Consider the following 26,847-nt stretch of genomic DNA (forward strand, 5'->3'; position numbering starts at 1 on the left):
CTGAGCTCGTGGATATGCTGGCGCGAAGCTGGACATACGCACAAACGCACCTGCATACGTTTTACTATTTGACGCGTAAAACAAAAGTGTTTTTTTTTTTGTTCATACAATGCAATAAACAAGAGAGCCCTAGGTCACTCACCTGATAAACACACCGTAACAGTGTAAACATGTTTGACCTAATGATTTCAAGGAAACAAGTATTCTGGCCAATTTCATTAGGACTGGACCAAAAATGTTGTCTCATGAGTTTAATCAAACATGTTCTTTGATATGACATATTGACCTACATTTTGACCCCAGATGACACATATTCAAACTTGACCTAAATTTCATCAAAGCAAACATTCTGACCAAATTTCTTGAAGATCAATTAAAAAATTCAGCCTCTATTGCATAAACAAGTTTTTTCTTTGATTTGACCCAGTGACCTACTTTTTAATCCAAGATGACCCATATTCAAACTCGTCCTATATTTCATCAAAGCAATCATTTTGACCAATTTTCATGGAGATTAGTTGAATAATACAGCTTTTATAACATAAACAATGATTTTCTTCGATTTTACCTAGTGACCTACTTTTTGATTCCAGATGACTCATTTTCAAACTCCTTATAGATTTTATCAAGGCAATTATTCTGACAAAATTTTATGAAGATCAGTTGAAAAATACAGTCTCTATTGCATACACAAGGGTTTTCTTTTATTTCACCTAGTGGCCTGGTTTTTGACCCCAAATGACCCATATTTAAACTCAACCTAAATTTTATCAAGACAAACATTCTGACTTGCTTTCAAGAAGATCAATTGAAACATACAGCCTCTATCGCATGCACAAGGTTTTTCGTCTATCACTAATAAGAAAAAAACACCCTGCGGTTTTGATAGGGCTTTTAGAATACCATCAACTAGATTTGAACTTGACCTACAGATAATCAAGATCAACATGCTGACTAAGTTTCATTTAGATACGGTCACGTGTGGCTTCTACAGTGTTAACTAGCTTTCCCTTTGATTTGACTTGGTGACCTAGTTTTTAACCTAAATGACTCAGATTCAAACTTGTCCTTGAGACTATCAATATTAACATTCTTTTAAAAATTCATGAAGATACAGTCATAAATGTGGCCTGTACAATTTTAACAAGCTTTTCCCTTGATTTTACCTGGTGACCTAGTTTTTGACCCCTACTTACCCAATATCTAACTCGTCCAAGATTTAATTGAGAGTAATATTCTGACAAAGTGTTATTAAGATTGGTTCAAAATTGTGACCTCTAGAGTGTTAACAAGCCTAATTATTTTATTTGACCTGGTGACCTAATTCTTGACCCCTGATGACTCAGTATCAAACTCGTCCAAGATTTTATAGAGAGTAACATTCTGATTAAGTTTCATTAGTATTTGGCCAAAATTGTGACCTCTTGAGTGTTAACAAGCTTTTTCTTTGATTTGACCTGGGGACCTTATTTTTGACCCCAGATGATCCGATATTTTATTCAGGGTAACATTTTACATGCATTCCAACCCCTAAAAATACCTGAGCTCAACAGAACTATTTAAGAGAAAAAATTCCAGCTAGAGTAAACATGGAGATGACCGGCTCTTTTTTCCCACCATTTTGAACCAAATCACATGCGTATGAAGAATACTCTCTAGATGGCCGCAAACAGGCAAAACAGGCCCTATCAAATAGTCATGTTATGCATATTGTGACATTCTCATTCTGTCAAATTGTACATGTACTTACTATTTCATATTTCCTTTAATAAATTATGCCATTTTTGCAGGTCTTTCACTCAAATATTCACCATCAAACAGAGGAGCTGTTTTCCGCATAACCCGCGTAACCACTTCCGTGTTGTCAACCAAAGGAAAATAACTGTGGGCTTGTGCCTATTTAGACCTATTTTTTTTCTTCAAACAAAAACTATTTACCAGTACAATCTCAGATATATATAGCAAATTGAAGTTGAAAGTAACACCTTTGTTGAACTATGCACTAAAATTGGACAGCTTCCAATGTTACACAAGGTATCGGTCAAATCTGAGCAAAATAAAAGATGCGTACTTTTCAGATGGAAAAAAACCCACAAATTTCTATAACTTTTTTGTTTGACGAGTTTTTCACCCAAAATAAAAACAGCATGTTTCCTTATTATATATCTATCCAAATTAAGAGCCACTTCAAGGTTGATTTCAATATCACTGTTCCAGTCTTAGGACAACTATTCAAATTACAAACTTGTTTTTAGTCATACTTGCGTTAAATAAATCTTCTTGTATCTAAGTCTTCTCTGATATTTGATCATAGTCACCGAGTTACAGTGTGCGCGAGACCTAGTCAAAGAACCCATTATCTTTATCACCTCCATACACTTGAAGCAACACACAATCTAAATGATATTTTTTGTTTTCTCATTTTATACCTGAAAAAGTATGCTTGTCCGCGGACACACAGAATGAAAAATGTACTTGTCCGCCGGCAAAAAATCACGAGTCGGATAAGTTGGACATAGGAATCCCACATCCCTGCAGGGGTGGGTAGGTCAAAGAACTTTGAGCATCTACAGTCCATAAATAAAGCACAGACGAACAGCTATGTTTTCGTTTGGTTAGGTGTTTATCCATTCTAAGTTCGTATTTATCCAGCACTGTTTCCTATACCAGTTAGGAATTATCCGTAAATTTAAACCCACCTTATAATCAATACAATTTTTAAGCTATAAAAATCGATTTCAAACTTTGATATTGTTAAACATTGTCAAAGAGATGTTTATGGAACTAATACAGTTGATAAGTAAGGTCTTACTGGTACTTTAAAACAGTTACAAACATAAAACATGTTCATTTTGAAGACTTCTTTGAGTACATTTTAATGAATTCCAGCCACATAATTTGACTTTTCGATTGAAATATTTAGTACACAAAACATGTTATCAATACAGGATATTATGACTATCGAAAGTTTTACGCTAACATTGCATACTAACATAAACAATTGAAAAAAGACAAGGAAATTAACTACATACATCGTCTTTCTGTCAGCCATGTTGGCACTGAGTTAGGATCGCTGAGCAGAGTTAGGATTATCCGGGTACACAGTGTGTAAATGGTACAATATTAGTAAATTAAATAATTTATATTTGGCTGAATGAAATGAAAGAAAATATAGCTTTAAGTTATATTGCTATTCAATTTCGGACACCGAGAATTAATTTACGGAAATAAACGGAATATTCATGAGTGCCAGGTCTATACATAAGGGAAATATCAAAGTTTATTAATCACGCCATGTACCCGGATAATCTTAACTCTGTTCAGCGACCCTAACTCAGTGCCAACATGGCTGACAGAAAGACGATGTATGTAGTTAATTTCCTTGTCTTTTTTCATGTTTTTATGTGAGTATGCAATGTTAGCGTAAAACGTTTGATAGTCATAATATCCTGTATTGATAACATGTTTTGTGTACTAAATATTTCAATCGAAATGTCACATTATGTGGCTGGAATTCATTAAAATGTACTCAAAAAAGTCTTCAAAATGAACATGTTTTATGTTTCTAACTGTTTTAAAGTACCAGAAATTGCAGTAAGACCTTACTTATTAAATGTATTAGTTCCATAAATATCTCTTTGACAATGTTTAACAGTATCAAAGTTTGAAATCGATTTTTATAGCTTAAAAATTGTATTGATTATGAGGTGGGTTTAAATTTGTGGATAATTCCTAACGGGTATAGGAAACAGTGCTGGATAAATACGAACTTAGAATGGATAAACACCTAACCAAACGAAAACGGCTGTTCGTCTGTGCTTTTTTATGGTCTGTTGATGCTCGAAGTTCTTTGATCTACCCACCCCTGCAGGATGTGGATTCCTATGTCCAACTTATCCGACTCGTGATTTTTTTGCCGGCGGACAAGTGCATTTTTCATTCTGTGTGTCCGCGGACAAGCATACTTTTTCAGGTATAAAATGAGAAAACATAAAATATCATTTAGATTGTGTGTTGCTTCAAGTGTATGGGGGTGATAAAAATAATGGTTCTTTGACTAGGTCTCGCGCACACTGTAACTCGGTGACTATGATAAAATATCAGAGAAGATTTAGATACAAGAAGATTTATTTAACTTCGGATAAGTATAAATATATAACACTAGCTTAAAGCTATTTTCCGGCAAACACATGTAAATAAGCTCAACATAAGAAAATTCAACTGTAATAAAATGCAAATATGTTAAAGCACATTAAAGCAAATAAAGCACCTGGCGCTTAGTAATAAGAAACAAATCACAAATTATCACATACATGTTACAGCGCATTAAAACAAAATAGCACTTAGGTACTAGCAAATAAAAGGGAAAAGTAATTTACCACATACAGATTTAGCACATTTAAAGCAACATAAAAAAAGATTAGCTGACACTACACAAAAATAAGAAGAGTCACATTTTACAACATGCATTTAAAAAAAACATAAAAGAAGAAATCATATACATGCTAAAGGGAACATAAGAACTATTTAAAGTAGCTGAAGAAAAATATTTGCATCATCAGCATATAGCATTCTGTAACTAAAACTAAAAAAGGAAAACAAGGGTTACACACAGAGAACTGAAAGGACATTTAAAGACATCAGAAACGTAAACAACTTTAAAAAAGTATTATGACAAGTTTGTAAGTAGAATTCCAACTGCGGAGATAATAAGTCACTGTCAAAGGAAATATTTGAGCCAGTAGTCAGCCAAATCAAAATCAAAAGCACACAGAGATCGCAAGTATGACTAAAACAAGTCGGAACGTTTTAAGAGTCTTTCTCTGAATTCATCTGGCTTTGCAACATTGCGTGGGCAGTGTTTCGGGCATGACCTCAAAAGATCCCGAACACTGCTAACGCGATTTCAGACTTCTATAAACGTTAAAAGGCAAATATTTCAACAGCTTATTTTTTACCACAGTTACTGTGATATGCTTTTCTTTTCATTGTCCTAAATAAAGAACTCGATCTCCAGTCTATTGCGCTTTCATGAAGGTTTAATTTACAAATCAGAGCAAGTGAAATTTGACTATGGACAAGTGGATTTTTAAGTTCCGTGGACAAGTGAAAAATGTAAGGATACCCACACCCCTGTCCCGTCAGTCCATGCATCCCTCCCCCACCCCACCCCACCACACCACACACACACTTTTCTTCCCTATTTACCGTCTGAAAAAATATCATATTTAATAATTAATCATAAATCTAATCCCATTTAAACAATTTCAAAAATATTCCATTAGCACCTCTATAAAAATCTCTTACACTGTACGATATACAAGATTTGAAACAAACACAATTCTTCTGAAACAGTGTGTGTGTGCGTATGCGTGTGCGTGCGCGTGCGCGTGCGCGTGCGTGAGAGAGAGAGAGAGATAGAGAGAGAGAGAGAGAGAGAGAGGGAGAGATGGTTGGAGACTACAGAACTTCGAACATCGGTGGTATTAAATAATTTCTTATATAAATATAATAATTTTGACTTTTATACTGAGTTATTTTTGAGGGTTTATCCAGATTTTTCCAAACATTGCTATTTGCGTAATATTAAAATTATGAAAAAATATTTGACTGTAGTGGGCATACATATAACATCTTGTAAAATTAATGACAAAGTTTGAAGACAATACCGCTTATAAAGTAATGTTTACAATAATCACACCATGTACATGTCAACTCATTCATTTCTATAGAATACTAGTCAGTTAGGTGTTTATCCGTCACGCAATTTCGTGTAAGTTAGGTTATTATCCATTCCTCATGTAAACTGAGTTCGGTTTTTATCAACTCAAAGTTAGGTTTTTATCCCTTTTCTCGCTGTCAGTACATTTGAACATGTATTGTGTCAACATGTAGTGGGTTAACAACATAGTGTAAACGGGCCTATAAAGCAGTATATCTTTGCTTTCAAACAACAAAATAGTCGAGGCATCAAAAGCATAGAAGTGTTTTTAAAGATTTTTTGTAAAAGTTTTCATTCGAAAAGTTTTCTTGTTCGTCGTTTTTCCACCTGAAAACAAAAAGGGTTGATATATTTAACATGATGCATTTTGAAATAAACATACACTTGATCAATGGAGATAGATATAACAACAGAAACATTCCTTTATACATCGTAATTACACAGAAAACATAGTTGTATCGGCTTTATATTCGCCATGATGGCACTGAGTTAGGGTCGCTGAACAGAGTTAAGATTATCCGGGTACATGGCGTGTTAATACAATACGCTATTGATTTTTAAACAAACATAGTATGATGTTAAACTTCAATAAAGATCAAGTAAAAGTCGGGTCAATAGTAAGATTAATGAATTAAATTGCATATCTAAGGAATCTTAAAATCCAGACCCCACCTACAAACAATTTGTATCAACATAAAGGTCAAGTATTCATTCCGAAACTGAAAGTAGGAATCTAGTTTTCCGAAAGGCTGAATCAGAGCAAGACGTGTTAATATTTGCTTTGACCCGGATAGAGTTAACTTACTTCTAGTGTGGATAAAAGGTATTTTCTTGTTTTTATATTTCAGAGGTGATAGATTGAAATGTAATCTTACTTTTGCATGAGAAGCCGTAGAAGGTTTGTGAATTATTTCTTTTTGTAATCATGTTAATTAATTCATTTTGACGCTATAAAATGAATTATTATAATTTAAAGGGCATATCCTCCTAAATTTTTTGTATATTTTATGTATATCTTTATTAGTGTAATTATACTGGTTCCGTATTTCCAGATGTAGTCACATAATATCGTCTCATAAACCGCTAGTCAGGGGTTTGAATTCTCTGTATCACACCCTATAACGTGATAGCGCGACACCACCAGATAACATGACACCAGATCGGATAACGCGACACTGCGGAGTTTGTTGTCGATTAGAAGTAAGTATTTTCAATTTTTTCTTTACACAATGTGAATCAATGAAAAGCAGACTCTTACCAGATTTCGAGGATAGAAAGAGGCATCTAAAGGAATGTTTTCTGAATTGAAAAGACCACCAAATAATCATACAGATGGCTAATCCACGGCCAGATTTTCATTGTTTTGGATATTGAACCGAGGATTTTTTCTCATTTCTGAAGCAACAAGCTTGGCATTACCCTCAATAGAAAGCCAAACATTCTCTCTCTTTGTCTGCCAAATATCCCGGCGAAATCTCCATTACTTTCGAAAATACGAGGTGTTAAAGTCGGATGGGTAGACCAAAAATGTTCTGTCTGACACCACATAATTCCCAGGGAAGGTTCTTACTGACACCAACTTTTGAAGATTAGATGTTCTGTCTGACACCAGCATTTGATCATACTTTTTTCTGCCTTTATTTCGCTCGGTTTGCAGTATTTTATCGAATTTACGCATGTTTTCGGGTATAACGGGTCGTTAAATTCATTTTTCTAATAAGGGTTTAGGTTATAGTGTAGAAATTCACCGTAATTCGGTCGAAAATGTGCCTTCGTGGTGTTGTTGAAAGTAGTATACATATAAAAATACTTACTTTTTTATTTTTGGCACTTTTGCGTGTAAAATGGGGGCTTATTTCATTCGCAGAATGTATTTTCAGTGAAATAAGACGCGTTTCAGGTTAAATACCGCGTGTATATGGGAAATGATGAGAGAAACGAAAGATGGGTCGTTTACTGCGCGACGCCGTCAACAACGCGATTCGTGAAAGGGTCAGTGGCTTCAATCTGGCGGCGTTCCACCACAAATCTGTCTTCACCACCTTTTCTTTTCATAGTTTGACGGCTGATTATTTGTAGTTTACTATATATATATGGGTTTCTATGGGTTGAAGTTCTAGAACGTATAGTACATGGATCTAAACTATGGCGAATTTACACTAGAACCCTAGTATAAAACCTTTACAGTTCAAGACGACATTCAGCACGATTTTAGGTGTCATGACAATAAACGTGTAGAGACAGTAAAATCCCGAATGATTTAACGGTTGTGCACCTCGGAGTGGGGTAGGAGGAGTCATATTTTGATAGGATTGTCAGAGTCAATATTCAACAAGCTCTGAAAGACCTATTCATATATTGTTGACCTATTCATATTCTGTCAATGTTTTAGTATCTAGATATATATGATATATGAGCACTATGAGAAAACCAACATAGTGGCTTTGCGACCAGCATGGACAACAGACGGAAGTACCTGTAGGTGTTATTACTGTGATGAAAGCTTTGATGTAATCAAACTTAAAATAGATCATTTAGTGCAAAATCACCCTTCATACTGTATCTGATATCAAGAAATTGAACTGAATCCTGAAAATGGTTGAAATTAAAAGGTTTTATACCAGTATAAATTGAAACCACTGACAATTTCTCGAATCGCGTTGTTGACGGTGTCGCGCAGTAAACGACCCATCTTTCGTTTTCTCTCATTAATTGCCATATACACGCGATATTTAACCTGAAACGCGTCTTATTTTACTGAAAATACATTCTGCGAATGAAATAAGCCCCCATTTTACACGTAAAAGTGCCAAAAATAAAAAAAGTAAGTATTTTTTATGTATACTACTTTCAACAACACCACGAAGGCACATTTTCGACCGAATTACGGTGAATTTCTACACTATAACCTAAACCCTTATTAGAAAAATGAATTTAACGACCCGTTATACCCGAAAACATGCGTAAATTCGATAAAATACTGCAAACCGAGCGAAATAAAGGCAAAAAAAAGTATGATCAAATGCTGGTGTCAGACAGAACATCTAATCTTCAAAAGTTGGTGTCAGTAAGAACCTTCCCTGGGAATTATGTGGTGTCAGACAGAACATTTTTGGTCTACCCATCCGACTTTAACACCTCGTATTTTCGAAAGTAATGGAGATTTCGCCGGGATATTTGGCAGACAAAGAGAGAGAATGTTTGGCTTTCTATTGAGGGTAATGCCAAGCTTGTTGCTTCAGAAATGAGAAAAAATCCTCGGTTCAATATCCAAAACAATGAAAATCTGGCCGTGGATTAGCCATCTGTATGATTATTTGGTGGTCTTTTCAATTCAGAAAACATTCCTTTAGATGCCTCTTTCTATCCTCGAAATCTGGTAAGAGTCTGCTTTTCATTGATTCACATTGTGTAAAGAAAAAATTGAAAATATTTACTTCTAATCGACAACAAACTCCGCAGAGTGTCGCGTTATCCGATCTGGTGTCATGTTATCTGGTGGTGTCGCGCTATCACGTTATAGGGTGTGTGTATGAAGTGCTGTTGTGTATATCGTTGTCATATTAGATGTCGGTGATAAAATACTGTTTTGGACAAATGTGTACGTTTTCAAGATCAAAGATCTGCTAAACTCATTTTTGGATATCCTCGGACAGGTAGTTTAACAGAAAAGTAATGGATTTGAAAGAAAATGGGTTGTTACTTGTTATTTCAACATTGCTTTGATTCCGATATTTGCGCTTATGATCTTCTTCTTTGAAACAATAAATATACACAGAGTATTTTTCTTATTAAAAGTGATGTACGAAATAGTTATGTAATGGAGATATAAAAAGAAACATGCGTATTGTTATCATGTCGAACTGAATTGTTCGTCGCGGAAGGTTTGGGGTATCGGGTGTCACGCAGTTTCCATTAATAATTATAGATAACTTTAAAATACCTATCAGTGTTTATTTAATATTTATCATCATCACGGGCACAAAACATTGTAGTCTTTTACATGTCAAAAATAGCATGTTCATTTTATACAAAGTAAGCAAAGCGATCAGCGATGGCACATAGGAAATTCGGCGAACTATGAAAAAACAAAGTTCTCCCATATACACAACTATATGATAAATTTTTTTTTTAAAAAAGTCGGGTTAAATTGTTCAGATGAAACATAACATTTGCGGGATTTGAACCCATTCGATCTAGGCCTTGGTCAGGCGTGTTTATAATGTTAGATTTACCAGCACAGGTTTTTTCAGCCATTTTAAAGTAATAAAGGTTAACTAAAATATTTACCAGTTCAGATGTCAATACTGATGATTTTTAAGTTCAAACATAAAGTCTGATCAATAATCCTTCATCACAATAATAGATTTTAGTAATCCTTTGTTATCCGTTTTAGCTCGACTATTCGAAGAATAAGTAGAGCTATCCTACTCACCATGGCGTCGGCGTCGGCGTCGGCGTCACACCTTGGGTTAAGTTTTTCGTACCAGTCCACATTTTGACAAAGTCTTTTAAGATAAAGCTTTGAAACTTTCAACACTTGTTTACCATCATCATGGCCAGTCATAGGCAAGAGCACATAACTCAGTCAAGGATTTTGGCTTAATTATGGCCCCTTTTGACTTAGAAATCATGGTTAAGTTTTTCGTACCAGTTCATATTTTGACAAAGCCTTTTGAGATAAAGCTTTGAAACTTTCAGCATTTGTTTACCATCACCATGTCCAGTTATAGGTAAGAGCACATAACTCCATCAAGGATTTTGGCTGAATTATGGCCCTTTTTGACTTAGAAATCTGAGTTAATATTTCGTACCAGTTCATATTTTGACAGTCTTTTGAGATAAAGCTTTGAAACTTTCAGCACCTGTTTACCATCACCATGTCCAGTTATAGGCAAGAGCACATAACTCCATCAAGGATTTTGGCTGAATTATGGCCCCTTTTGTCTTAGAAATCATGGTTAAGTTTTTCGTACCAGTTCATATTTTGACAAAGTCTTTTGAGATAAAGCTTTGAAACTTTCAATATTTGTTTACCATCACCATGTCCAGTTATAGGCAAGAGTACATAACTCCATCAAGGATTTTGGCTGAATTATGGCCGTTTTTGACTTAGAAATCTGGGTTAATATTTCGTACCAGTTCATATTTTTGACAAAGTCTTTTGAGATAAAGCTTTGAAACTTTCAACACCTGTTTACCATCACCATGTCCAGTTATAGGCAAGAGTACATAACTCCATCAAGGATTTTGGCTAAATTATGGCCCATTTTGACTTAGAAATCTTTGTTAAGTTTTTCGTACCAGTTCATATTTTTTGTAAAGTGTTTGACATATGGCTTTGAAACTTTTTTCACTTGTTTAGTATAATAGTCTCTATCTGTAGGAAAGAGAACATAACTCTGTCATCTATTTTGGCTGAATTATGGTCCTTTTTGGATTTTGAAATTGGTTCTGTTTTCATACAAGTCCATGTTTTGTCAAAACTATTTGACATATGGCTTTTAAACTTTGAACACTTGTTTATCATTATGATTTCCATCTGTAGGCAAGAGTACATAACTATTTTGACTGAATTATTGCCCTTTTGGACTTTGAAATTGGCTCATATATTGCCATTTAGTGCAAGACTTATCGAAATCAAAGTAATACAGGAACATTGTTTGTCTAATCTATTTATTCCTTTTGTCTGAATATCCGTGGAAATATTTTGACCCCATTCTTCAATCAATTCTTCGAATAGTCGAGCGCGCTGTCATCAGACAGCTCTTGTTCTCATTCGCGCCTGCTCGCATAACAAAGAAAAATTTCACAAAGAAAATTGTTTCTCGAATTTTCACATTCAAACGTTTAATTCCAAATTCCGTGCATGCAAGTAAAGTGTTTTTATGTTAGTTATGGTATCATTCCCGACTCAAAATAATATGTTATCCGGATTTTCCCTCTCCTGAAAATTTACGCAACCATTGTCGCCATTTTTACCGGGATTTTTTCTTTTTAGCACGCGATATAATTAGATCTGAGTTCAAACTTTGCGAAAAGACTTTTTCAGCTCGACTATCCGAAGAATAAGTAGAGTTATCCTACACACCACGGCGTTGGCGTCTCACCTAGGTTAAGTTTCTCGTACTAGTCCACTTTTTGACAAAGTCGTTTGAGATAAAGCTTTGAAACTTTCAACACTTGTTTAACATCACCATGGCCAGTTATAGGCAAGAGCACATAACTCTATCAAGAATTTTGGCTGAATTTTGGCCCGTTTTGACTTAAAAATCATGGTTAAGTTTTTCGTACCAGTTCATATTTTGGCAAAATCTTTTGAGATAAAGTTTTGAAACTTTCAACACTTGTTTAGCAATACCATGTCTAATTATAGGCAAGAGTACATAACTCCATCAAAGATTTTGGCTGAGTTATGGCCCCTTCCGACTTTGAAATCTTGGTTAAGATTTTCCTACCAGTTCAAATTTTGACAAAGTCTTTCGAGATTAAGCTTTGAAACTTTCAACACCTGTTTACCATACCCATGTTCAGTTATAGGCAAGAGCACATAACTCCATAGAGAATTTTGGCTGAATTATGGCCCTTTTTGGCTTAAAAATCTTGGTTAACTTTTTCGTACCAGTTCGTATGTTGGCAAAGTCTTTTGAGATAAGGTTTTGAAACTTTCAACATCTGTTTACCATCACCATGTCCAGTTATAGGCAAATGTACATAACTCCATCAAGGATTTCGGCTGAATTATGGCCCCTGTCTACTTAGATCTCTTTAAGTTTTTCGTACCAGTTCATATTTTGTGTTAAGTGTTTGAAATATGGCTTTGAAACTTTTATCACTTATTCAGTATAATAGTCTATATCTGTAAGAAAGAGTACATAACTCTATCATCTATTTTGGGTGAATTACAGCCCTTTTTTGACTTGGAAATTTGTTCTGATTTCATACAAGTCCATGTTTTGTCAAAACTATATAGCTTTTAAACTTTGAACTCTTGTTTATCATTATAATTTCAATCTGTAGGCAAAAGGACATAGCTTTGAAAACTATTTTGGCTGAGTTATGGCCCTTTTTGGACTTTGAAATTGGTTCACACATTGCCATTAAGTGCAAGACTTATTGAAATCCACAAATACTGGAACATTGTTTGTGTAATGTATTTTTTCTTTTGTCTGAATAATTATGTCAATATTTTGTCCCCATTCTTCAATCAATTCTTCGAATAGTCGGGCACGCTCTCACCAGACAGCTCTATTTTAATCTTGACTACAATAAATTGTGATCAATACTCCACATTCAATATCTACTGATTCAGATACACAGATTATCTCGAAGTCCTTATAAACAGGGTAATTACAATGCTGAATAATAGTTTACATATATGATGCGTGGTCATTAATCATGAATTGTATTACAGAAGCATGCTACACCAAATGTCTACGTATATTTAAACAAATCCAATTGTTAAGCAAGCGATCCCATAGAATTCATTTAATCAACGCGGACATAGCGATCAACAATAACAATCAATTAAAAATTTACCTTAGGTGAATGGTTGGTAATTTCCCGTCCTACGCATGTATCGACCACTTAGGATTTTTGAAAAATAACAAAAGAAAAGAGCAGAAATTCTGCACGTTCATCTGATATTTTTTGTTCACCTGAGCACACGATATGCTCAGTGTGAGCTTTTGTGATCACCCTATGTCCGTCATTGTCCGTCGTCAACAATTTGACTTTTAACACTCTAGAGGTCACAATTTTGGCCAAATCTGAATGAAACTTGGTCATACTGTTTACATCGATATTGAGTCATCTTGGGTCAAAAACTAGGTCACCAGGTCAAATCAAAGGAAAAGCTTGTGAACACTCTAGAGGCCTCCTTTATGGCAATATATCTATAAAACTTGTTCAGAATGTTAATCTTGATGATATTTAAGTCAGGTTCGAATCTGGCTCATATGGGGTCAAACACTAGGTCTCCAGGTTCAAAAATCAAAGGAAAAGCTTGTTTTTACTCTAGAGACCATATTTATGACTGTATCTACATGAAACTTTGTCAGAATGTTAATCTTGATTATCTTAAGATAAAGTTCGAATCCGGGTCATTTAGGATCAAAAACTAGGTCACCAGGACATATCAAAGGCAAAGCTTGTTAACACGCAAGAGGCCACAGTCATGACATGCCTTAATGAATCTTGGTCAGAATGTAAATCTTGAAGGTCTTTAGGTCAGATTTGAATCTGGGTCAGGTGGAGTCAAAAGCTAGGTCACCTGATCAAATCAAAAGGAAAAGCTTGTTAAGGCTCCAGAGTCGACATTCATGATCATATCTTCATGAAACTTGATCAGAATGTTAATCTTGATAAATTTAAGGGCAAGGTAAAATCTTCGTCAGATGGAGTCATAAACTAGGTCATTAGGTCAAGGAAAAGCTTGTTAACACTCTAGAGGCAATATTTATGACAGTATATCTAAGAAACATGGTCATAATGTTAATTTTGATAATCTTTTGGTCAAGTTTAAATCTTGTAAAATTGGGGTCAAAAACTAGGTCATCGTGTTAAAAATCAAAGGAAAAGCTTGTTAACACTTTTGAAGCTGTATTTGTGACTGTATCCTCATGAAACTTTGTTAGACTGTTAACGTTGGCAATCTTTAGGCCTAGTTTGAATAAGGGTCATGTTGGGTCAAAAACTAGGCCACCAGGTCAATTCAAATGTGAAGCTAGTTAACACTCAAGAGGCCACATTTATGACCATATCTAATTGAAACTTGATCAGAATGTAAATCATGATAGTCTTTAAATCAAATTTGAACCTTGGTAAGGTGGAGTTAAAAACTAGGTCACCAGGTCAAATCAAAGCTATAGCTTGTTAACACTCTAAAGACCTAATTTTAAGTTTGAAGCTCATAAGACTTTGTCAGAATGTTTGTCTTGATGACTTCTAGCTCATGTTCGAATCTGGGTCATGTCGGGTAAAATATAAGGAAAAAATTGTTAACACTCTAGAGGTCACATTTATGACTGCATCTTCGTGAAACTTGGTCAGAATGTTAATCTTGATTATTTTAGGTCAAGTTGGAATCTGAGTCACGTGAGGTTTAAAACTTGGTCACCAGGTCAAATCAGTAGTAAAGTTTATGACCATATCTTAATGAAAATTGGTCAGAATATTAATCTTAATGATCTTAAGGTCAGATTCCAATCTAGATCAGGTGGAGTCAATTATTTGTTACCTGGTCAAATCAAAGGGAAAGCTTATTAACAAGCTAGAGACCACATTTATAATTTTATTTTCATAAAACTTGGCCAGAATGTTAAGCTTGATGATCTTTAATTTAGGCCATACCAAATTGATTCATAGTTCTTCGGAAAATTTTGAAAAAAAATGGGTGCGAGCGAGCGAAATTTTTTTTTTTTTTTTTCTCAATTTTGATTTTTTCAGAGGCGGGTAGCTTTTACATGGAGCGAGCGGGTATTTTTTTTTTTTTTTTTTTTGCAGTTAAGATTATACATGAAGTTAACATTTCTTTAAGAATAACACAGAACTTAAACATTTATAGTGTGACTAAGACAGTAGATAGCTTTTCTGTATGTTTTAAAGACTACATGAATGGTTTTGCAAATAAATTCTTGCTAAAACTCACTGAATCACTTTGTTTTTATTTTGTATTTATAATTACTGAGGGATGAGTGTCTTATTTTTAATTTTGATTGTTCTACATTAATCTGAAGGCGTGCCCATTTAACGGCAGAGGATGAGGAATATTTAAGATAAAACAGGCACCCAAGTGGAATAACATACGGTATCTTCTGAAACCCAGTTAGATGGCTTCGACACATGAGCAACTTTGTGCCCCTAGTGAAACTCCAAACGGTAGAGGTGAGGGGAAAGTAATAAATCACTTGACCAATGAGACCAAACGGAGTTGGGCACACAAATGCTTCGACACTGCTCGAATCCATTGGAATAATTTCTTAACAGATAAGCTTAGCTTAAGTTTTTGTGGTAGAGGTTCATTTCAGTCAAAAATGATAACAGACGGACAAAAAATGATCCCAATATGGCCACTCTTTAAAAGTGTTATTTGTTGTGCTTTGATTGACCAAGAAATTTTGAGTTGGGAAAGTCTGTTTTTTCAGATTCTTTCTTTCAATCAATTCACACTTAAATCACAGCCAATTAATATACAAACAGGGAAAATTGGGGTTACAATAAGACAGAAATTATTTTTTATATCTACACAACTTATTTGAAAAGCTGAACATTTTTTAAAACTGAATATATGCATTTTGATAGAATATCTGACTGCCGTACTAAAGAAGTTACGTTCAAAACGATTTGGGCCCGAGACAATTAATGTGATGGATCCATCAGTCAGGATCTGTGAACAAACTTGTTTTCCAAGAAAGCACTGGCTTTGGCTCTAGATCTAAAATATTTAACTAAACACACTGATAACAAATGGTTTGAAAACTTTATCTGAACAATATTTCTATGTTTAATCCAAATATTTTCAATTTGAATCCCCGTGGCCGTGCACGTCTTACAAGTCGAGCTTTGTTCTTTTCACTGTATAATTTGAACAATCGTAGAATGTGCCTACTTCATCACCTACCGGCACATCGAAGGCCATGTGTGGCACTAGCACAGACACTTAAGATTTAAAACAAATGATGAACAACACCATAATTCCTGACTTTTTGAGTCTGTGTCATCAGCTACATGTATTACGAACGCATGGAATCCGATCAATATCACTTTGACGCATTAAAACAGCGATAAAACCTGTTTACCGTTATCATTCCGGACCGCGTAATCAGAAAAAAAAATTTTTTTTTCGGCGATTTTTATGTACGTGCGGGCGGGTGAATTTTTTTTCTTTTTCTCGGGAATGAAATCATTGATGCGGTAGTTCCGACGAACGACAAATCAATTTGGTATGGCCTTATGATCGAATCTGGATCAGGTGGGGTCAAATACTAGAGCTATAGTTTAAATCAAACGAAAAGCTCGTTAACACTGTAAAGCTCACATTTATGACCATATCTTTATGAGATTTGGTCAGAATGTTAATTTTAATGATTTTTAGGTCACGTCCCAATCGTGGTCAGGTGAGGTCAAGAACTAGGTCAGCAGGTTAAATCAAAGGTTAAGCTTGTTAACACTATAGAAACCTATGAGTAAGTTTAAAACTTATTAGTTTTGATCAGAATGTTTGTTTTGATGACCTCTAGGTTAAAGTCGAATCTGGGTCATGTGGGGTCAAAAAGTAGGTCACTAGTTCAAATCAAATGAAAAGCTTGTTAACATCTAGAGGCCACTTTTATGACAATACTTTCACGCAACTTGGTCAGAATGTTACTACTTGATCTTCGTAAAACTTTGTCAAAATGATTGTCCCGATAAAATCAATACCAGCTTAGTTTCTAACTTATCATGGTTTAAAATTAGGTCAGGTTAGCGATACAGGTTTTGCATTGCGTTCTTGTTATTTTTTCAGTTATGATATTTATGGAATTTTGCAACTAACCCGCTTTTATATCAAAGTATTTATAATGTGATAATCACATTACATACTTCTACATTTGCATTGAAGGATATTGTACAGAAGAGCATTAGTGCTAGGTGTGTAAAATTCATCAACTCGAAATTTTGAGTTACCAAGTTAAAATTCGATTTACTAAGTTTCGTATATTTCACTATTTTGACCATATCTAGAAAGGTTTTCGACCTAGTTCGAGCCCCTGCCACCTGAACCTACTATATATGTAAATATCCTAGGTACAGTTTGAAATCTGGAGACGCTCCAGAGGCAACAGTAGGTCATACATTAATATATAGTAGTAAGTTTCTACATGTTTGGTACAATATTTGGATTTGTTGATAGATGACTCCACTTGTAAGATTCAATAGCCGTCCATTACATCTTTTAACCTTTGACAGACGGACAGACGTTCACATTTTGCGGATAAAAGGGCAGGATACGATGTCGAAATTTCATGTTTTAACTGAAAATTTCGAGTTGACGAATAAAACGTACCTGCCACTAATGTTCTTCCGTAATTTTGGGATAGATAAGTAAAGGGAGGTAATAATAACTGAAAAAAAACTTCAATTTCTAACGAATTGCGGCAAATACATTTGTCAGTGCAAATCTTTGACAATTTTATGCAATAATTCTTATATTAATTCTTAGTCTTTATTTGTTTATTAAATTCATACTTATGCTAAAATAACACAATCTTTGTTGGGCAACCAGGATAGGAGTTTTAGAAATATTTTCAGTGAAAATGTTACATGTGTTAAGGATTTGGCGAACATGAGTATGTATAAATGATCAGTGGTTCAGTGTTGGAATAAATCCAGTAACCAGAATCTGGTAAACCACCTTCAAAAAAAAGCAAACGAAGCAACCTCCTGCGTGTTTCAAACTTAGTACTTGTATAGTCCTTGCAAAATAATGAAAACTTTATCACGACTGCAAGAGAACTGATAAAAATACAGTGATACATACCATAAAAATAGTTTGTTCTGCACTGTTAATTACAAAAGAACTCATACGTCTCTGGTCTGGTCTGTAAATATCAGGTGCATTTTAATGCCACTAGCGACCCCACGTCACTTGATATCCTTCCTTAGTATATAAGCAGCACTTCTAGCTAACGTTTTCTAGGTTATGGCTGCTATACTGTATGTAAGACGGATCTTTAACTAACTTCTTTCTAGGTTATGGCTGCCATGCTCTATATAAGACGGACCTCTAGCTAACTTTTTAAATTCAAATCACTCTGCGTCCGTGGTCCGTCCGTGCGTCATTCCGTCCGTCCGTTAACAATTTCTCGTTATCGCATCTCTGGGGGGATTTTGACCAAACGTTGTCAGAATGATGTATTTGTACCCTAGTTGTGTCCCCCTGAAAATCAGACTGGCTCAACAACTTTTAAGTGAGTTATGGCCCTTTGTTTATTTCTATAATTTACATAGATTTATATAAGGAAAAACTTTGAAAATCTTCTTGTCGAAAACCACAGAGCCCAGGGCTTTGATATTTGGTATGAAGCATTATCTAGTGGTTCTCTACCAAGATGGTTCAAATTATTTCCCTCGGGTCAAATATGGCCCCGCCCCGGGTGTCACATGGTTTATATAGACTTGTATAGGGAAAAACTTTGAAAAACCTCTTGTCCAAAACCACGGGGCCTAGGGCTTTGATGTTTTGTATGTGACATCATCTAGTAGTCTTCTACTAAGATTGTTCATATTACCCCCCTAGGGTCAAATATGGCCCGCCCTGGGGTCATATGGTTTATATAGACTTATACATGGAAAAACTTTGAAAATCTTCTTGTCCAAACCACAAAGCCTAGGGCTTTGATATTTGTAATGTAACATCATCTAGTGGTTCTCTACCAAGTTTGTTCAAATCATCCCCCAAGGGTCAAATATGGCCCCGCCCCGGGGGTCACATGTTTTATATAGACTTATATAGGGAAAAGCTTTTAAAATCGTCAATAACCTACAATATTCAAGTTTGGACCACATGTATAGTTTTGAGTGGCAAGATAAACCTTGACTTGAGTTGACCATGATTTTGACCTAGTGACATGCTTTCACATTTCTGTAGCTACAGCCTTAAGATTTGGACCACATGCATAGTTTAATGCCTAGAAAAAACTTTGATCTTGACACTGACCTTGTGATCTACTTTCACATTTTTGAAGGTATAGGCTTCAAATTTGGACCACATGCATAGTTTCGTGTTACGAAATGAAATTTGACATTGATTTTGACCTAGTGACCTACTTTCACATTTCTCAAGCTACAGCCTTCATATGTGCATAGATTTGTGTACCAAAAAACGTTGACCTTTACATTGACCTATTGACCTACTATCACATTTTTGAAGGTACAACTTTCAAATTTGGACCACATGCATAATTTTGTGTTTTGAAATGAAATTTGACCTTGATTTTGACCTAATGACCTACTTTCACATTTCTCAAGCTACAGCCTTCAAATTTTGACCACATGCATAGTTTCGTTTACCGAAAACAATCTTTGACCTTGACATTGACCTAGTGACCTACTTTCACACTTTCGAAGGTACAAGCTTCAAATTTGGACCACATGCATATTTTTGTGTTTTCGAAATAAAATTTCACCTTGATTTTGACCTAGTGACCTACTTCCACATTTCTTAAGCTACAGCCTTCAAATTTGGACCACATGCATGGTTTTCTGTACCGAAATGAACTTTGATCTTCAGAATGACCTAGTAACCTACTTTCACAATTCTCAAGCTACAGGCTACAAATTTGGACCACGTGCATATTTTTTGTTGTTGAAATTTGACATTGACTTTTGCCTAGTACCTACTTTCACATTTCTCAAGCTGCAGCCTCCAGATTTGAAGCACATGCATAGTTTTGTATACTGAAATGAAATTTCACCTTAAAATTGATCTTGTGAACAACTTCCACATTTCTTAAGGTACAGCTTTCAAATTTGGACCACATGCATGGACCATATGTACAGTGGTGTGTACCAAAATGAAATTTGACCTTGATTTTGACATTGAGCTAGTCTTGAAATTGGAACACTCAAAAATGGCTCAGTGGTGGGCGGCAAGATCACTCTGTGATCTCTTGTTTTCTAGGTTATGGCTGCCATGCTCTATATAAGACGGACCTCTAGCTAACTTTTTTCTAGGTTATGGCTACCATGCTCTATATAAGACGGACATATCAATTTCCGTTTCTAATTTCTTCTCTGGATTTTGATATACAGTGCAGCCTCTGCAGAGCAACACCCTTTGGGAGATGCAGATGTTGACCTCTGTTGAGAGGTTGTTGCTCTACAAAGGTTAAATTAATATTCTAACACGATCCGATTCATTTTCCTATTAAACAAAGAAGGCTGGAAACAATGAATTATTAAACAACAATTCACTGTTCTGACGTCACAATTATCACGCCATAGCGTCAAGAGGCGTAGCGGCGCGCTGGAAAAGAACCCGATTGAAAACGGGCAAATATTTAATGCATGCCGACAAGGAAGTACTTTAAAGTCCTTAATAACGTGTTAGAATCGAAATAATATATCTCATTTAGTGATTTTCTCTTGAATAAATCACTGTTTGTCGTTCAGATGCGTAGCATTATATCACTCGGGCTGCGCCCTCGTGATATAATTCCTTCGCATCTGAACTCCAAACAGTGATTTATTCAGCGACAAATCACCGATGAGATATATTATTTCTTAAGTAAATTTCAGCTATGGGAAATTTTGCTGATGCTGTTGTGGAGAGGTTTTTGCTAGAGAAAGGGCCGCTTTTGAGACGTTGCACTGTATTCTGCTTTGTATATTTTTTTCACCTTTCCTACTTCTTTTAAAATATCTCTGATCTCAGTTTCCTTCTCTTACTTTTCCAGTTTTTATTCTCTATCTATTTACACAAGAAACATGTGAAAATCATTTTATAATTTCAGTTCAATAATGGATGTCTACGTTGATAATGCAAAGAACAGGAAGCTAGGTCGAGTGGGAATGCCGAAGGGTAGTATGCCTGAATCGAAAGGCGCAGCTGGTGGCGGCGATCGCAGTGGGTCTTCTACAAGGCGGGGGCAGGCTGCCGGACCTTCCGGACACGTTGCCGGTCAGGAACACGTTGCTGAACAAAATCCGAAACTCGGAACGTACGTAGACAACTACAATAACCGCAAACTGGGTAGAGTCGGCTTGCCAATAGGATCTATGGTTGTATCAAAGTCGAAAGGTCCTAACCAAACAGCAGAGAAAGACTCGAGTCCAGCTAACGTCAAAACCGAACATACTTCAAAAATAGGTAGAGGTGAGATGTATGAAGGATCTAAAAGGGAAAACGGCACCGGAAGAAGAAATACTTCACTCCACGAACAGCCGGCATATACTGACACCGCGTGTGGGAAAAGTAATGGCGGAACTGCTTCTTGTCAGAACCTTCAATTCAATGAATCACCAGATAAAACTGTGCGTCCCAAAGTTTATGTTGACAATGCACAGAACAGGAGACTTGGAAGAGTTGGGATGGCGTATGGGGACGCTGTTGTATACAACAGCGGCCCGAGCAGTCCAACTGTCGTGACAAAAACTAAGGTATATGTGGACAATCCTCAAAACAGACGGCTAGGCAGGGTCGGGTTACCTATCGGTACGAAAGTATTTTCTTCAATGACACAGAGTGTAGTGCAGAAGATCTATGATAATACGAGTGAAAACAGGAAGTTAGGACGTGTTGGAAAACCACGAGGTTGTCTACCCGTACAGAAAAAGAGTAAAACCACGAAGAAAATTCCAGAAATGCTAAAGAAAATTGAAAACGGAGATGAGGTATAAAAATCTATGTAAATTTATGCAAATTTAAATACAAGCAATATAGCTGTTGTTTCAAAACCGAATGACTGAATACAAGATTTGATTGTATTTGGAGCACAATGTGTCACTGCATGTATTTGATATTTGAATTATTTTCTAAATGGACGACAGAAGAAATGGCATTGCGTCATGTATTCTTTTGTGCGCCCATCCATAAATCCGAATTTCGTGTCCGTTCTGTATCGCCTAATCCCTTTACTATATTAATTTCTTAAGGCAATTAGCTGAACATTTTTTCATTTATCTGGACAACAAGTGAAGGTAAAAGGTTTAATTCACATTAATGGAGAAGATTTAGGCCTCAATCTGACTAAAGTATCCTATTACGCTACGCATAGAATCTGAGAACGACCTATTCATAGCCTCGTTCTGACGACCCTTTCGCTAGCCAATCAGAGGTTAACTTACAACATTTTGCAAATCTACCTGTAGCATTGACTTTTGATATTTAAAATTCTTATGTCGTAATGTGTCAGATAGCCGATTAGCTCAGTCAGTAGGCCACTTGCTTTGTAAGCGAGGGCTCTCGGGTTCGAACCTTGGAATGACTGCACATTTTTCTTACTCTTTGACATTGGCACAAGTCGTCTGATTCGTTAAAATAAAAATAGCAATACTGGAAATCCAAAATAGACAGAAGACGTATGTGAATGGGTCGTTATCAGATCTTCGTTTAGAAGATCAAGTACTTTAGTCAGATTGATTTAGGCCTATAGTGTTTAACTTAAAGGGATGACAGACTTTAATCAGATGACTGCCATTGTTTTTAAGTTTTGTAGGTCAAATGTCAAGGCTGCTGTGGAACAGTTATTAAAATTTATAGAACTGTTGCCTATTGTTAGCAGACGATCCGTGTTATTTTATATCAGATGGTTAAAGCCAATCCATGGAAAAGGCTTAGGCATATCACTGTTACATTAATTGGGAATTTTGCCTGTGGTCATTGGTGACCCTTGCAGTTTCGGGAGGTTAGAAATTTAAACTTATTACGAATCAATAGCTGAAAAATAATTTGGTCCACCGTCAAGTAATTTTATACTTTCCGTGTGGTAAGTAGATGGTACGACTTGATATAAGGTGAGCAGTCAATGGCCATGCATATTTGAGACTCGGTTTCCTCGGCAGGCACCCGTCCGCTTAGCTCAGTAGGTAGAGCGTTGGTCTATGGATCGCGGGATCGTGAATTCGATCCTTGGGCGGGACGTATGTTCTCCGTGACTATTTGATTACCGACATTGTGTCTGAAATCATTCCTCCACCTCTGATTCATGTGGGGAAGTTTGCAGTTACCTACGAAGAAGGGGTTTATAGTGGTACAGAATCCAAGATCTGTTATCTCTCTGACAGAATTTCATGAATCTTGATTGAAAAAATACAGCTTCTATCGCATGCAAAACGTTTTTCTTTGATTTATCCCAGCGACCTAGTTTTTGACCCCAGATGACTCATAATCAAACTTATCCTTGATTTCATCAAGGCTATCCTTCTGGCCAAATTTCATGAAGATCAATAGAAAAATATAGTCTCTATCGCATACACAAGGTTTTTCTTTGATTTGACATAGTGACCTAATTTTTAATTGCAGATGACCCATATTCGAACTTGACCTAAATTTTATCAAGGCAGTCATTCTGACTAAATCTTATGAATATCCAGTGTAAAAAGCGGACCCTATTTATTGCGTACACAAGGTTTTTAGTAAATTTGACTGAGTGACCTAGTTTTTGAACCTAGATAACCTATATTCAAACTCTGCCTAGATTTTATCAAGACATACATTCTGATCAAATTTCATGAAGATCCAGTGCAAAATGCAGCCCTTATGCATACACAAGGTTTTCCTTTGATTTTACCTTGGGACCTAGTTTTTGACCCAAAAATGACCCAATTTTTGAACTCGTCCTAGATTGTATCAAAGTAATCATTCTGATCAAAATTTATGAAGATCAATTGAAAAAATACAGCCTTTATCGCATACAAAATGTTTTTTTTTTATTTGATCTAGTGACCTAGTTTTTGACCCCAGATGACCCATTTTCGAACTTGGTTTAGATGTTATCAAGGTTATTATCCTGACAAAATTTCATCACGATCAGTTGAAAAATACAGCCTCTACTCTATCACATGCACAAGCTAAATGTTGACGAACGACAGACGGCGGACGCCGGACATCGAAAGATCATAATAACTCACCTGAGCATTCTCAGGTGGGCTAAAAAGCGCAAATAATTATTGTAGCTCACCTGAGCACAGTGCACAATGTCAGCTCTTGTGATTGCCGAGCGTCTATTTTCGTATGTTGTGCGTCTTATGTCATTTGACATTTCAGACATCCCAATTCTGTTCTAATCTTAATACTGCTGCATCGGAAAGTTTACTACTGGGTAGCATGGGATCAAAGAAAGTCACTAAGTAAAAAAAAAAAAACAGAAATCACTTTTGAAAGGTCACATTGTCGGCTTGATCTTAAGAGTGTATGTGTTTATAAAATTTTGGGCAATTAAAAAATGGGTCATATGATGTCAAACATAGGTCATTAAAACAAACGGAGACCTTAATGAAACTTTGTTAACCCTCTAGAGAATATATTGCCTACTTGATTTAAATAAACCATGGTGAAATTGTTTAGTTTTACAAAATAGGGTAAAACGAGGTCAGATGATCGATTCAGGGCTTTCATAAACTTCTTTTATACAGCGCATGATGTAAATGATAATTGTGAACATGTTGTAGAAAGCATTTTGCATTCGCTTTTTCATTTACCTTCACCTCTGTGATTGATTTGTTTACTCCTTCAGTTTAAAGAGTATGACTTTGAAGACAGGGGAACAGCCGATTGGGATCTAGAATATGGGTTACTCGGCTGCAGCGGTGACAGGGAAGCATTTGACCAAGCAATGTACAGGCACAATCGTTATCAGGAAGAATTATCTTGGAATAGAAACACTACCACGAAAGCTCCGCCAAAGACACAAGTGGAAATCCTCAAGGATTACAAGGGTAAAAAAATTCCATTTACTGAACTTAAACTGCGAAAAGTAATTGGGCGCGGAGGATTTGGACAGGTTTTTTTGCAAAATGGAATGAGACCGTTGTCGCAGTGAAAAAACTGCAGAATGAGAAAATCTCAGAATCTAGAATAAGAGACTTTGCCGACGAAGTTATGAAATTCTGTACCTTAGATAATCCAAACATCGTCAAATTCATAGGGGCATGTGTCCAGAAACCGAACCTCTGCATTGTCATGGAGTACATGCAGATGACCTTATATGACGCCATCCATATAAGAAATGGCACAGAGTTTAGCGAGGAGTAGCAAATTGACGTCATTCAGCAAACATGCGCAGGAATGAATTATCTACACAGTAAAAGAATCGCCCACTGCGATCTAAAAACGCCTAATATTTTACTAGATTATGTTCAAGATGAAATTTGTGAAGTAAAGATCACCGACTTCGGCCTGAGCATGATAATACATGACACGTCAGTATCTGTGGAGGAGCTTGTGCGAAATATCGGTACGCCGCAGTATTCTCCACCGGAAATGCTCCGTGGGGATATTCTCTCTGCCAAAGATATGATGAAGGCCGATGTGTACTCTTTAGCTTTAGTCTTCCTTGAAGTTATTTTCAAAGAAGAACCTTATCCAGATTATACTTATCAGCAGCTTAAACAGGAAGTTGTTGAGAAAAGAGCGGTACCGGAAGTACCTTCAGACCCTGCCATTGATAAGAGGGTGAGCGACATTATGCAAAAAGCCTGGAGTTACGAGCCATTGAAAAGGCCTTCTATGTCACAGATATTTGAAATTGTTCAGCAGTGTCAAAAACTGTATAGAGACTTTTGTATTTCTTAGACATTTTGTCAGAAATCTTATTATTTTGTGGTTAAACATGTGATCTTATTCAGTTCTCGATAACTGTGGGTTTTTTTTATTTGTCAACACAAACTCGGTAAGCCTCTTGAAATGACTTACAAACTTGGTAAAATTTACAGCTTAATCTACCGAAAAAGCCTGCTTCACTTATCTCAACAGATAGAGCGCAATCATCTATCATCTCTGATTCATGTGAAGAAGTTGTCAGTAAGAAGTCATTGTTCTTGACTAATGAACTATTGAAAAAAGCGTTGATTTATTTAGACATTTAACACATCTTTTACACTTTAATGCTGAAACTGAGTGTACGACTGCCTGGAAATCCGAAGAAGAATTTGGAATAATGATATCTCTGCTATTAATCAACGAAATTTATACAAATTGGAAGGCAGGATCATGACACTAAAGTTCTCTAAATTTGATTTTTATAAGAAATTAAAACTGGATTAATTTAAATTTCATGCTAACATCGACATATTTTTAAAGTACCATAGTTGTGTCATATTTTTACGCTTATTTTTTGTTTATCATGGTTTTGGTTTTTGTGAACTTTGTCATAGTTTGAAGTGTTATCTTTTAACAAATTATTTGCATTTTTTATGGTTCCAATCGTTCGTTTATAAACCGGTGTTAATGTATGTTTGCTTTTTGTACGCTTTCTTTACTAATCTTACACTTTCTACGATAGATGTTAGATCTATGTTTTTAATAAATGTCTTACTACGCACATTGTACCTTCTATGTGGTCTAAATCAGCCATTAAGTCTATACCAAAATATCAAAAATGACCCACATTGTGCCGCTCAATTACAGGGGCCTCAGTCTAATC

General features: G+C 35.8%; 1 pseudogene; it reads left to right on the forward strand.

The window, feature by feature from the left end:
* The first annotated feature begins 6,542 nt into the window (after positions 1–6,542).
* LOC123530107 (uncharacterized) lies at positions 6,543–26,745 on the forward strand (annotated as a pseudogene).
* The last annotated feature ends 102 nt before the right edge of the window (positions 26,746–26,847 follow it).

The sequence above is a fragment of the Mercenaria mercenaria genome, chromosome 13, assembly GCF_021730395.1.
Source record: "Mercenaria mercenaria strain notata chromosome 13, MADL_Memer_1, whole genome shotgun sequence".
Lineage (NCBI taxonomy): Eukaryota > Metazoa > Mollusca > Bivalvia > Venerida > Veneridae > Mercenaria > Mercenaria mercenaria.